The sequence below is a fragment of the Rattus norvegicus genome, chromosome 11 (genome assembly GCF_036323735.1).
Source record: "Rattus norvegicus strain BN/NHsdMcwi chromosome 11, GRCr8, whole genome shotgun sequence".
Taxonomy (NCBI): Eukaryota; Metazoa; Chordata; class Mammalia; order Rodentia; family Muridae; genus Rattus; species Rattus norvegicus.
In genome coordinates, this window is record NC_086029.1 from 90,152,383 (window position 1) to 90,165,389 (window position 13,007).

Sequence of the window (13,007 nt, forward strand, 5' to 3'; positions counted from 1 at the left end):
TTTATGATCAAAAGTTGCGGTCCCAATTTATTTTTTCTTTTTTTTCTTTTTTTTTTCGGAGCTGGGGACCGAACCCAGGGCCTTGCGCTTCCTAGGTAAGCGCTCCCAATTTATTTTTTAAAAATTTAATCTTTATTTAAATTTTTATATGTTTCAGTCAAAAATTTTCCTCATTTCTCATCTCTTCCTAACTTTATGTTCTTTCTCTCTTAAAGAAAAAAAAAACTCAACAAAACTCCCCAAATTCCCAAGAATAAAAACAAAATCATTAAACCTAAAGATACCATAAAAAAACAACAACAAAACCCCAAAAATCAAAACCAAAAAGAACCCCAACAACCCACAAAGAGCAAGGAGTTTGTCTAGTGTTGGAGCACTATTCCTGGGCATGGGGCCTGCCCTGCACTGTGATTTGGTAGACCTAGTGACACTCTATTGGAGAAAACTGATTTTTCCCCTTCCCGGAAGCTATCAATCCCAAGTAGCTTCTTAGGAGTGGGGCTTTGCATCCACCTCCTCTTCTCAGTGCTAGGATTTTTTGTGTGGTTTAAAACTCTGCAGCTTTTGTACGGTCAGCCTGCTTTACTCCATAACTCAGGACCATTTACCCCGGCGTAGTACCTCCCACAGTGTGCTCTGCAGTCTCACAACCATCTTATTCAAGAAAATGCCTCATGGATATGCCCACGAGCCAGTCCGATGGAAGTCATTCTCCAGCGAGAATCCCTCTTTTCAGGTGACTCACGTTGGCGTCCAGTTGGTGAAAGCTGACTAGCCCAGCCTGCAGAGGCAGTCGGCATGCCTGCCCGGTGTTCCTTTGCACGGAAGTCCCAGAGAGCGAGTGCTGTGGAAGAGTCAAGCATTGGCATGTAAGGAGGAAGCTGTGAGCTGGGATGAATCCAGAAACGTTTTCTCAGGGGTAGTATTTTGTGATAGGTAAGTCTGCGTTGAAGTGAAACCCAGTGCAATACTCCAGAGGTTCACGTGCATGCTGTGGGGTTTAAGCAACCTCTAAAGGCTGATGTTCTAGAAATAATGTTGGGAGGACATTCTAAAGCCACCACTGTAAATGAGTAGAAGGAGACTTCAAATGAATGGCTGCAGTTGTAAGTGTTGGGTGTTTAGACGTTGCTGAGTGTGTGTGGACGGACAAGTCATCTGAGAGCAGTAGTACTGTAGAAAGCTTTCCATTTTATTGGACATGCAAGTTGGATAATAAAGAGGATCAAAGGGGCTCTGAGCATGGAGTCAGTTGGACTATACTGCTGTCTTTAAAAGTTTTTAACTAACTAATGAATGTGTGTGTGCGTGTGCGTGTGTGTGCGTGTGCGTGCGTGTGTGTGTGTGTGTGTGTGTGTGTGTGTGTGTGTACATGTGCTTTCCAGTGTTTGTACAGGACAATAGATAGTTTGTAGGAGTCAGTCCTCTCCTTGGTGCCTTTACTTGCTAAGCAGTCTTGCCAGCCCCCTACTGTACTGCTTTGTAAGTGTGTAACCTTTGTTGATATAAATCCAGATATGAATGTAAGTGCACACGGAGGCCTCTTCACTACTATGCAAATCTGTCCTGTTTCTCCCCCCGGAGAGTGCTGATATCACTTGCAATGAGAAATGTTAAAACACATTGTAAACTATGAAGCTATGGAACACAGGAGATAATGAAATAGCCAGGCGGCTGTGAGGAAAGCTGCAGGAGGTTGACAGCCCTGGGGATGGGTGGAGGGAGGAATGGTGGAGGACAAATCTCTTGTTATGGATCCTCTTCCTGTTTCCTTCCCGGTTCTTCCCAGTGTCACCGGAGTCGAGCAAGTATCAGTTGGAGGCATACAAAACTGAGGATCTAGAGTCAAAGAACCCAGATCCTTGAAGATCTCTAGTAACTTCTAGCGAATGGGAAAATCTACAAAGCTGATTCTTTAGCTTTGAATGTAAACAAACATCTGAGCTCGAGTTTCTCAGTGTTGGTAAGCAATTATGGACGGATGACAAAGGCATGTCAGGCTGCAATGGCCCTGGCTCAGTGGTGTAGTGGGTGTGAGTGAGAAGTGGTCTAAGGATGGTAGGGAAGGCAGGGAGGAGAAGGGTTAATCCAATCCCAGCAGGTTGGGATCTGAGTTCAAACTAGGTTGTGAGGGCTGGTGGAGAAGCATCTGGGCCTGCAGCCAGGCCTGGACTTCAAGTGGAAGCATTTCACAACCTCTTTTCTCCAGGGGTTATGTCCTTGGATTGACAGCCATCGGGGGCATTTGGGGGGAGTGGAAAGTGCATACACTCAGAGCCAAAGAGCTGCATTCCAGGCCTGGTTCTGTCACTGTTTGCTGGGGTGAGTCTTCCTTTCTGGACTAGTGTTGAAGCAGATTAGATGATGCCTGGAGTTTCTTTCAGATCCAGACCCCTCTTTGAGGCTGTCTTTTCAAACTGGAATGCAGAAGGATAGTGATGTGAACTGACCCAATCCCTAGAGTTCTGTGACTGGGCTCTAAGTTCTGGCAATGATGGCAACCTAGAAAATTTCAAATACATTTGTCTTGGGGCAGAGACAACTGTGTAGGTCGGATGAATAAGAAATCTGGGGGTCTGGGGATTTAGCTCAGTGGTAGAGCGCTTACCTAGGAAGCGCAAGGCCCTGGGTTCGGTCCCCAGCTCCAAAAAAAAAAGAACCAAAAAAAAAAAAAAAAAAGAAATCTGGGACACCTCTGAGGTTATGCCTCCTATGCTGTGGTGTTCGGTTGACTTGAAGGAGAATTTCCTAATTGGTGTCAGGGCTCCATCAGCTTGGGATCACAAACACTTTTCATTTCCATTCGTTCTTAGAAAGTAAGACATCTGCCCTGCTCTTCCCCCATCTCCAAGCAGATTCTCGGTGATCGATGCATTTTCTCTCTTGAACTCGCTTACCCTTAAACTTCCTATCAAAAAGAGCAACACTGGTTCTGGCTTTTGTGTGTTGGGACATGAGGCTGAAGTTCACTAAATTGACTACTAGGTCCCTTGGGTAGCCCAGGCTAGAATGTATATACATGGAGGCAGAGTCATTCCACAGCAAGTTGCTCTATCTATTCCATTCCTGAAGAGGGACACCCCTTCCCCCAACTCCTCCACAGAAGTCAGTGTTGCTACTAAATTTCTCTAAGTCAATGGTTCTCAACCTGTGGGTCAAGACTCTACAGGGGTTGAAGATTAGATATTTCCATTACCATACATAACAGTAGCAAATTCACAGTTATGAAGTAGAAACAAAAATAATTTTATGGTTGGGGGTCACCATGACATGAGGAGCTGCATTAAAGGGTCACAGCATCGGGAGGGTTGAGAACCACTGCTCTAAGCATTCATTTCGGTGTCCAGAGAAACCTCTAAATAGTGTAAAGTTTGTGAGAGTGTCCAGGACCTTAGATTGGATGAAGGATTCAGAAATAGTGCTGCTACAATCCTTAACAGTCCTTGGAGAATATGGAATGGCCACAGACATGAAATAACAAAGCAAACACACAAAGAAACACCAAAAGAATATGAAGGTGGGGCGATGGCTCTGCTGGTAAAATGGCTACTGTATAATCACAAGGCTCCAAGTGTGGTTCCCTGCAGCCACATAAAATCAAGGCACCCCCAGCACTGGAGGGTGGGATTGGGAGCAGCAGGAGGATATTTAGAATTCATCGTCTCGCCAGTCTAGATGAATTGGTGGGGTGTGACGTCAGCAAGAGACCCTGTCTGGAAATTTAATGTGGAAAGAGATTAAGGAGGATGCGTGGTATCAACCTTTGAGGAGGGAGAGTAGAGTTTAGAAGTGAGATCACAGAAGACCTTTCGAAAGAGGCCACTGAGTATCCGTATCTTTATTATTTGGATTATTGTGATTTCTGCTAAGTTTTACTGGGCTTCTGGCATTGAAGACACTGTGCTCTGTGGTTGCTATTTATCTTACTTCCTCTTTATGCTCTGAAGTGACCCCATTTTGTAGGTGAAGAAAGTGAGACCCGATGGGGTTAAGTAACTTTCTCTGAACCACCAGAAAGGAAAGGGTTAGAGGTGGATTTTGATGGAGGGATACAGCTGAGAAGAAGGAAATAACACTATAATTTGAGTTGAGTGAAGGAGCTTGGAGAGTTTGAGGATTTTGGAAAAGGACAGGAAGTTGACCTGTGAAGTTAGGTGAGGGTGGGGTCAGAGACTGGAGTATTGACAGGCGATAGGGACTTGAGGTAGAGAATGTAGCAGCCCAGGGCTTAACAACTGCCTCTCTACCCCTTACTCTGAGCACCAAAGACACAACCTACTCTGGTGAAGCTGCACAGGTATCCCAAGGGCTTCCTGTTACCCAGCCTTGCAGCACAAAGCACTCCTCCCTGTGCCCTCTGCCTTCCGACCTCACTGTGCCTTTTCTCAGCCATCCTTGGTACCCCAGGCCCAAAAGCTCAGAAAGGCTGCAGCAAATGAATCACTGAGTTCTTTTATTGGATTTAAAATCTGAAGAAGACTACCTGGGTGGGACTGAAGAGAGGCTGTTCTGAGTCATCATCCACCCCCAGGAGATCAAACAGAAGGGAGATCAGAGAGACAGAGCAGGGCAAGAGACTGTGAGTGCCCAACAAGCTGCTGAGTCTATCTAGGGCGTCTGATGGGACTCCCAGATGGATACACTGGTACCCACCCACCCCCACCCCCTGGGGTCCCAAAGAGCCTCACAGGACAAGAGAGCCCAATGCTACAGTGGAAGCAAAGACCATAGTGACTTTTCCTCATCTAGAAGGGTCTGCCCACTGACGATCACACTATGCCTTGGTCCTTTCTAAGAACTTCTTGGACCCGAAACAGTAGTACCATCTGCTGGACCATCCAGCAGAGTGGAAGCGGGGATGTGGAGATCCTCATCTCCTCTGTGAGTTCCCTGGCTGGGAATAACGTATTCAGTTCTCATACATGATTCCCACATCTCTCTTACAAATAAGGAAACTGAGGCAAGGGGATGTGAAACCATGAGATCAAGCCTCACCGTCAGTGTTAGAGCTAAGCCCAGGCAGCTTGACTACAGAGTCCAAATCTCTGAACTCTTTCCCCTGCCACACCATCTTCTGGTTGCTATTCTAAGACCACCAAACTAAAGAAGGTCTGATAACTCATTTCTAACATAATGCCAACTCTGGAATCTTGGACTATGTAGTTCAGTAGAATAAGCACAAAGTTAGGAACAGGCTATCTTCAGCTGGCTGTTAAATATGAGGTGGTTGTGTCATGAATATTTTGCCTCCGTTAACTTAAGTGTTTCTAGCCTTGGCTTCCTGCCACTCCAATAGGGAAACAGAGAATTGGCTTGATTTGTAGACCCACTGGACCCCAGACTCACAGTAGTTTGCAAACCAGTAGCTGATCAAGTTGGAAAACAGGCCTCATCTAAGCCAGGCAGAGAGAGATAAGGCCGTGGCCGATGATGAGTACAGTGGTTCCGAAAGATAAGAACCAGAGGGAGGCAGAAGTCCAAGCAGGGATAGAAGACGGCAGGAGTCCTCAGTTGTCTCAGCCAGGAGCCCGAGGCAGATGGTCCGATAATAGCAACGACCTTACGTGAGTTGAAGAGGCAGGGGACCTCTAGTGCCCCACAATGAGAAAGGTTCTGTAATAGGGACACAGTTTCAAAATTTCCTGGCTTGATGAAATAGTCAATGGGATAAAGGCTAGATTAACACTGTGGCCAGGAAGGCCGTAGACAGGGAAGAATGTGGGCCTATTGTTAGAACATCTAGCTTGTAGCCTTTGGTCTTCCAACAAGGTGAATGGCCTTAGATTAGTTGTGTGTATCTCACATTGCCTACAATAGCTGTGACCTTTCACTGAGTACTTGCTTCAGAGCCCAAACAAGTCTTAACAAAGTCTTTTAGAAGTTCTATACATAGACTTTCACCTAGAGGTGGAAAAGACAGCTCAGAGAAGTTAAGTAACTTAGGCGAGGTGGCCTAGTACTCCTAGACCTGGGAGTTTTTCCAAAGTCTGAATACCACCTACCCCCAGAACAGTTCCCTGGGTTGAGCCTGTGTTCTGATGTCACATGCCACATATCTTTCAGTGAAGTCTCAGTGGGATCACGGAGTAAATAGAGAGACCGAGCCCTCAAAGCAGGAGACACAGAGAGGAGAGGCAGGAAGATGCAGAAGAGAATGAGCTCAGTGGGGTGTGTCCGACAGGTGCTCTGTCTGGACATCCAGAAGCTGGAGTTCCTCTCACAGCCACCGAGATTGCCTTCCAATTTGAGGGTTATGAGGCTTAGTGTCTCAGGATAACAAGACATGTTACGGTCTCACTATTTGGGGTCCACATCTGAACATGTATGTTGGAGGCTATTCTCCAATCCCAGTTGCTGAAGGATTGGAAAACCGAGTTTCAGAAAGAGCTCTACCAAGTCCATTAGCTTCTCTGGGCTGGGGGTTCCTGCCTGTGTCTGACTGGGCTGTGCACATCCCAGCACCTAGCCACCTGACATGTCCTGAACTTTAGTCTTTCCTAGGGTCATCTGCCATGTGTCCTGCACTCCCAGAATCCTGTTCTCAGTCAGTGGTCTCCTTCAGCTGTTATGGTGACCATAACTGATGCTCTCAGGTACTCATGCGCTAGCTCAAGTGAAGAATTCCCACTTGACCATGTCCTTGAAGTCCTCATTAGTGATGGAACTTATAGGCCCTGGGATAAAGTTTAATAACTGACAAAACATTTCCTTACTCTTCATCTCATTTGACTGTCATGTGGATATGACCTGTCACCTGCGAGGAATCGCTGTGTCAGTGTGAGGGTGAAGAAAAGAGACCAGTGTGACCTGTGTGGTCCTGCCTTTGCCTGCCAGTGGGCTTTTCTTTTTCCTACTGAAGAATGGAATCTTTAAAAACTTGAATTTGTACTCCAGCAGCTGATTAATCATTTGTAGGAATTTTGTTTACAGGGACCACATTGGCTGGAGCCTTTCAGACTTTCCCCCTAAGATCCAGGTGTGGAAAGTGATACGTTCGCAGAGAACCGGTGAAATTCAGCTGGCCCAGGCCATTCAGTGTGAATGGCATTTGTTTGCAACTCCCCATGCAGTATCCACAGTGTGCCACATGCCACCCTATCCTGAGAGGTCAGCAAAGAGGTTAATGTTATTAGTGATATTATTTTCAGGTCTGAGAGGTTCAGAGATATTAAGGAATTATACCATGGGACTGCATAGAATGGTCCAAATGGGGTTTAAACCCGGGGCTGGAACCCTAACTTCTACTTGTAGAGCTCATGAGGTTTCTTGAATTTGTTGGTCTGGGTTTTGTTGAGCTCTACTGAGGCCCATTTCCAGATTGGCTCCAAGGGAGTTGCAGTGGAGCTGGGAAACTTACTCTGGTAGTACAGAGCAGAGCTGGGAACTTTATTCTGGTAGGACAGAACTAGTCTGTCCCCGGACTTCGGGCGCTGTCCTCTCTCCAGTCTCCTTGGCTATCATAGGTAGTGCTATTATTTTGGGTGGTCACTACCAGACTTTCTAATCTGTTTTCAAACCTTTCTCCCAGCTTCTCCAGGACACTGGATTTTGTGGGTATCGGAAGGGTCCTTTGGCTCTGGGCTGGAGTCAGATGAGCTATGAAGAAAGGTGAGGTGGGAGAAAAGAGCAGGCTGCTGTTTCCTCCCCTCAGCTACCTGCAGCTGGCTGTGGCGGCTTCCCTCCACAACCCTTTGCTATTACTAGGCTCCCTGTTTCTAGTATTCTCCAGACCCTTGGAGCTGCTTCTCCCTTTGTTCTTTCAGGCTGAGGACAGGCTGAGAACCTGGTTTTTGTAATAATCTTCAGGTTATATGACCCTCCCCTACATTTTCTCAACTGTACTCACACCTCTAAGAATTATTCTTTTAACCTCTCTTCCCTTGCACACTTTTAATGTCTCTTTCTTGTTTCTACTCTAACATTTTTTAAGAACATTAAAACTAATCTCTGGGGGTTGCGGATTTAGCTCAGTGGTAGAACGCTTGCCTAGCAAGCGCAAGGCCCGAAAAAAAAAACCAAAAAAACCAAAACTAATCTCTGTTTTTTATTTGTTTTTGATTTGGGGTGGGGATGTGGGATGTGGGATGAAGATGGGGGTGGGGCTGTGCCTGAAATCTGTGTGCCAACAGGAAGCCAGAAGAGAGCATCAGTTCCCATGGAAGTGAAGTTACAGGTGACTGTGAGCTACCTCACGTGAGTAGAGTATACTCTTAACCGCTCGGTCATGTCCCAGCCTGAACCCGTGTCTGTAATACAATCTATAGACGTTGTTTCTCTTGCTTTTGCTTTTTAAAGCAATATAGAAAAAGGAGCAAAGGTTAGAGTTGGGGCTTTCTGACATGGTGGCAAAATAACCAGAAATAAATAATTTAAGTTTGGATCCATTGTCATTCACCGCCCTCCCCCCCACACACACATACTGTGGTAAGGCAGAGCATCATGGGGGGGAACATGTGTTAGAGAAAATTGTTCATCTCGTAGTAGATGGAAAGGAGAGGTTTGGACAATGTGGGAGGGAGGGAAGAGGAGAGCAAGGAAGGGGTGGGCACCAAGGGTGGTCTAGAGACAAGACAGATCTACCGAAGGTATACTCTGAATGACCCTTCAACTAGATCCTACTTCCATCACCTCCTGATAGCCCATCAAACTGTGAACCCCTCAATCAATGAGTTAATTCATCAATGATGTCATAGCTGGCATGATTCATTGATACACCCAAAGCGATCTCAATGCATCAGTGGCAAGAATTTCATCACAGGAGGGCATTTCAAGATCAAAACAAAATAGGGCTCCAAGGGGTTATAAAAAGTCCCAGACTAGGTCTGGTGGCTAAGTGACCCAAGTGGAACACTTACAAGCTATGCCATATTATCTCTCCCACTAATATGAATGAGAATAGATTCTTCTTATCTTTCTTGCATGCCTCCTGAGAAAATGAACCACAGGAAGTCTAAAGGAAATGCTCCGTAAATGCTGAAATGTTCCAAAGCCTGAAAATGTTCCAAATAGTAGGTATTGGTTTTTTGTTTTGTTTTGTTTTGTATTGTTTTTATATCATACACAGCATCCAGGTTAAACCTTCAAGAGGCCACAGACTGCATTTTCCAATGCATTCAGATGTCCCCACTGCCTCTAGGCCAACTGGATCAGGAGATCTAGCATTTGTGGCATCCAAGATTAATGTCCAGGGACGGTTGGCAAAGCATGGGCCACATGGCATCACTAAAAATACTCTTGACCTTAGTGGGAGCATCTTGGGACCCAAAGGGGTAGACTTGGGGGCAGAGAGGGCTTGAGAGGCAAGTGAGTTCCATCAGCTGGGCTTAGGAAAGGTGACTGTTCCCAAGAGCCTCCTTACAGAGTGTCTGCTGGAATTGTCTCCCCACACCTCTCCCTCCCTCCCTTCCTCCCTCTTTCCTTTCTTTCTCCCTCCCTCTCCCTCCTCTCCTTCCCCTCCCCCTCTCTCCCCTCTCCTTTCTGTGTGTGTTCCAGTGGCAAGTGGAGATTGGGGGACGTCTCTGACCTTCTGTACTCTTCTGCTGGAGTAAAGGCTGTGCCTTAAAGCTCTTCCTCGTGGCAGGACTCTCAGGAATCTCCCTAGCCTGCCAGTTGGACAATAGATACCCAGAGCCTGCAGGAGCTAGGGAGGGGTAAGATGAAGAGCCTGGTATGGAGTTGGTGGAGAGGTTCAATCCAGAAGGCAGGGTTTAGCATCTCTGGGGATGAGGGGTGGGGAGGTTCACTGCTATCCTAAAGACATAGTTTTCCAAACTCTGTAATTAGAGCTTCACACCTTTTCTACTTAAAATTGGGTGTCTGAGTCAGCACCTACCCATATTAACTAGGAACTTACTAGAAATAGAGATCCTCAGCTCCTGTCCCAGACCTCTAGGGCTCTAAACCAAAGCCTGTATAAGACGTAACCATTCCAGATGCACCCATGTACTCATTTGAAAACACCATTCTTGGACTTCTCTCAGGTCCCCTCAAGGGTCACCAGTGAGTGAGAACAGTTGTATAAGTGAGGTCTGATTAAAAAATAAAATCAGACAGCCAAGAATGCTGGTACATGCCATTAACCCCAGCACTGAGGAGGCTATGCTGAGACTACTAAGAGTTTAGGGTTAGCCTGAGCTAACTATATTTACTATATAGTAAATTTCAGGCCACAGAGTGAGCCATATATATATATATATATATATATATATATATATATATATATATATATATATACACATCTATATATTGATCATACATATATGATTATATTTGAAAAATGTCTTCATTTGCATTTGCATTTAGAAGAAGATTTAAAAGTTAAAACCAATGTGGCCTTTCTCTGTTTACATTAGAACAGTTTTCTTTTCCTTCAGAGCCCCCTGCTACCCCAGCCCTGCCTTGCTCATTAGCTCTTGGGTGTCAGAATCCCTCGTCCCTAATGCAAGCCTGGTCAGGAAGGGGCAACACCACCAGTGAAGGTCCATGTTAGGAGATGAGGTGGGCACTGGGTTTTTTCCCAAGTCAAGGCATTTTCATCCCTGAAGGTCTAGCCTGAGCAGGACTTCCTGGTGAGATGCCGAAGGTGCAGGAAAGGAACCTGTCATGACCTGGGTGTGCAGCATTTAGCTCTGTTCTTGGAGAGGGGAGGGCAGAAAGGCTCAGCGAGTTCTCTTCTGTAGGTGGAATTATGCAGGCAGCTTAGTGTTTGTTGTATGGAGAGCATCCTGGCAGGATGAGAAGAAGCGCCAGGAGCTGAGAAGAGATAAGCCTGCTTCCAGCTGGGATCTGGGCACAGTCCTGCAGCAGGCAGCAGGTTTTCAGGATTCCAGAGGGAAGGGAGTGCTTGGCGGCTGAGGCAATGCCTTTTCAGAGCCTCGGTTTGCTCCATTATAAATAACTATGATTTACATTGCCTTGCTAGCCTGGGGAATGCTCCTGGCCCAGCCTTCCACTAGTCACCTTATAGAGAACATTCTTGGCTTGTGTTGTACTGAGGGGGAAACTGAGGTTTTGAGAAGCCATGCCACTCATGTTTGGGACTGAAAGTATTGAGAGGACCAGTGAAGTTGGCCTGATCCTGGCTTGAGCTCATCTCTTTTCTCTTTGTGTCTTGCCCTCTGCCCACATCGTCAGCCTAGCTTACTGTTCTAGATGCTCTCGTGTGCACATCACCTCCTTTTCCATTCACTAAGTTCATCACTCCAGTCAGGAGCCTTTATTTCCCTCTTGTGACCCAGTTGCCTGCCTTGATTGGACTTGATAATATGCTCCACTGCTACTTGCTTACCTTCAAAGTTTTGAAGGGAAGGGAGTGGCCCAGCCTCTTGGAACCCCACACAATGTTGTCCTTGGGAAATGCTTATGTAATGGTGAATTAACCAGCAGACTAAAACATTCAAGTTCATAGCTGAGGCAGAGTCTGTGTTTATAGACACTTGGGCAGGAGAAAGGCTTCTGTTGTTCAACAATACTGGTCTTGAGGAGGGCAGTTGGTCCCACTCCAAATCAAGAAACTTGAGTTCTCCAAGTTGAAATTTTAGGTTTCTTCCTCCCCTCCTTCTTTATCCTGTAAATAGAAGTATCCTAACTTATCATTCAGGTGTGAAAAGGACAGCATGACACCTCTAAGGGGTGTCTTGGAGGATTGGCACCTACAAAGCCGATAACAGGCAGTCACTAGCTAGTACAAGGTACCGTTTCTTTTCCTTGGAGCTAACTAGCACCTGAGGACAAAAAGGGGAGTAAGGTAGGAAACCCCAGATCTGGACCCTGGACTATCTTCTCAGTGGGCGAGTGCTGTACATGTTAAGGACTGGTTATCCAGGATTCCAAATGATGATTTTTAAAAATGGTGTCTGATCGGCCCCAGGCTGAGCCATTCGTCCTTTCCAATTATGTAAGTATTCAGCAGCAATTCAGGAGGCAAGCGAGTCTAGTCCCTGGGCCATGGACTCTATTCTTATGACCTTCCTTTTGGAAAGCCACAGGTGTAGAGGTGGTGAAAGACAGAGGCTGGGAGGCTGGGATCCTCCCAACCTGGATTTATCCTCTGACTCACTCTGCGATCATGGACCATTTGTTCCCTGTGGGAACAAGTCACATGAGCAGACTGGACTGAGGTCACTCAGTGCTCAGCCTGATAGCAAGCTCTCTCCCTCTCCCTGCTCCCCCTCTCATCTCCATACCCACCTATTCTAGAGAGAAGGGTGGGAGTCCCTGAGACAGAGCCTGGTAATTTCTGTCTTTATCTTGCCTCCACATCCGTTCCTAGCTTGAAAACAGCCCTGGAAAATAAACAAGGTATATGTCATAATTACCATCTTATAGATGTAAAACTGAGGCTCAGGGAGGACACCTTGCTTGGTGAAGAGAACATAGTTTTAATTTCTCTGTTCTGATTTTCTTAGCCAGCGACTCTCAGGGCTCGTGGTGGCCACTACTGCATAGGTTCCTCTGCCAAAGTGAGGTCCTTTACTCCTCCTGATCTGGTTTCCCTTTCTGATGGATTTGTCCCTCTTGCTTGACCTGTTTGAACCCCATAAGACTGGATGTGATGGGCTACATTGGGACAAATCCACCAAAGAGACCTGGAGAGAGGGTGATTCCATCACTGACATCTCATGTTCAATCCATCTTCAGATGCGTCTCATACGCAAACCTTCATGTGAGGACCTGGGGGATTCCAAGCTGCTCTCCTGGGACTCTAATGCAGAGTACTGGCAAGGTAGACGGTAGCAGGAGCAACTGAGGCCAAGTGTGACAATGAGACTCTTGAGCTGCATGGCTGACCTGCTTGGAGGGCTTGAAGACGAGTAATTGGGCAGAACGTCATGCACCTGGAAGATCAAAAGATAAGCTCTCTGAGAGGGGGGCAGGGAACGGCTCGTGAGTCAAGGAGTTGGAAGAATTCGGGCAACTCTGTTGTAACCTTTCCTGTTTCTTCTTTCTCTGCCCTCCCTCCAGTGTTCACTGCCCCACCCTCTCAGATCTCAAAAGGCTCCCAACTG

General features: G+C 46.4%; 1 long non-coding RNA gene across 1 annotated transcript; it reads left to right on the plus strand.

Annotated features, from left to right (window-relative positions):
* The first annotated feature begins 514 nt into the window (after window positions 1-514).
* On the plus strand, window positions 515-10,116 carry LOC103690608 (uncharacterized). Its single transcript, XR_005491440.2, has 4 exons — window positions 515-6,593; window positions 7,529-7,608; window positions 8,130-9,008; window positions 9,493-10,116. It is a non-coding gene; the product is annotated as an uncharacterized LOC103690608 (long non-coding RNA).
* The last annotated feature ends 2,891 nt before the right edge of the window (window positions 10,117-13,007 follow it).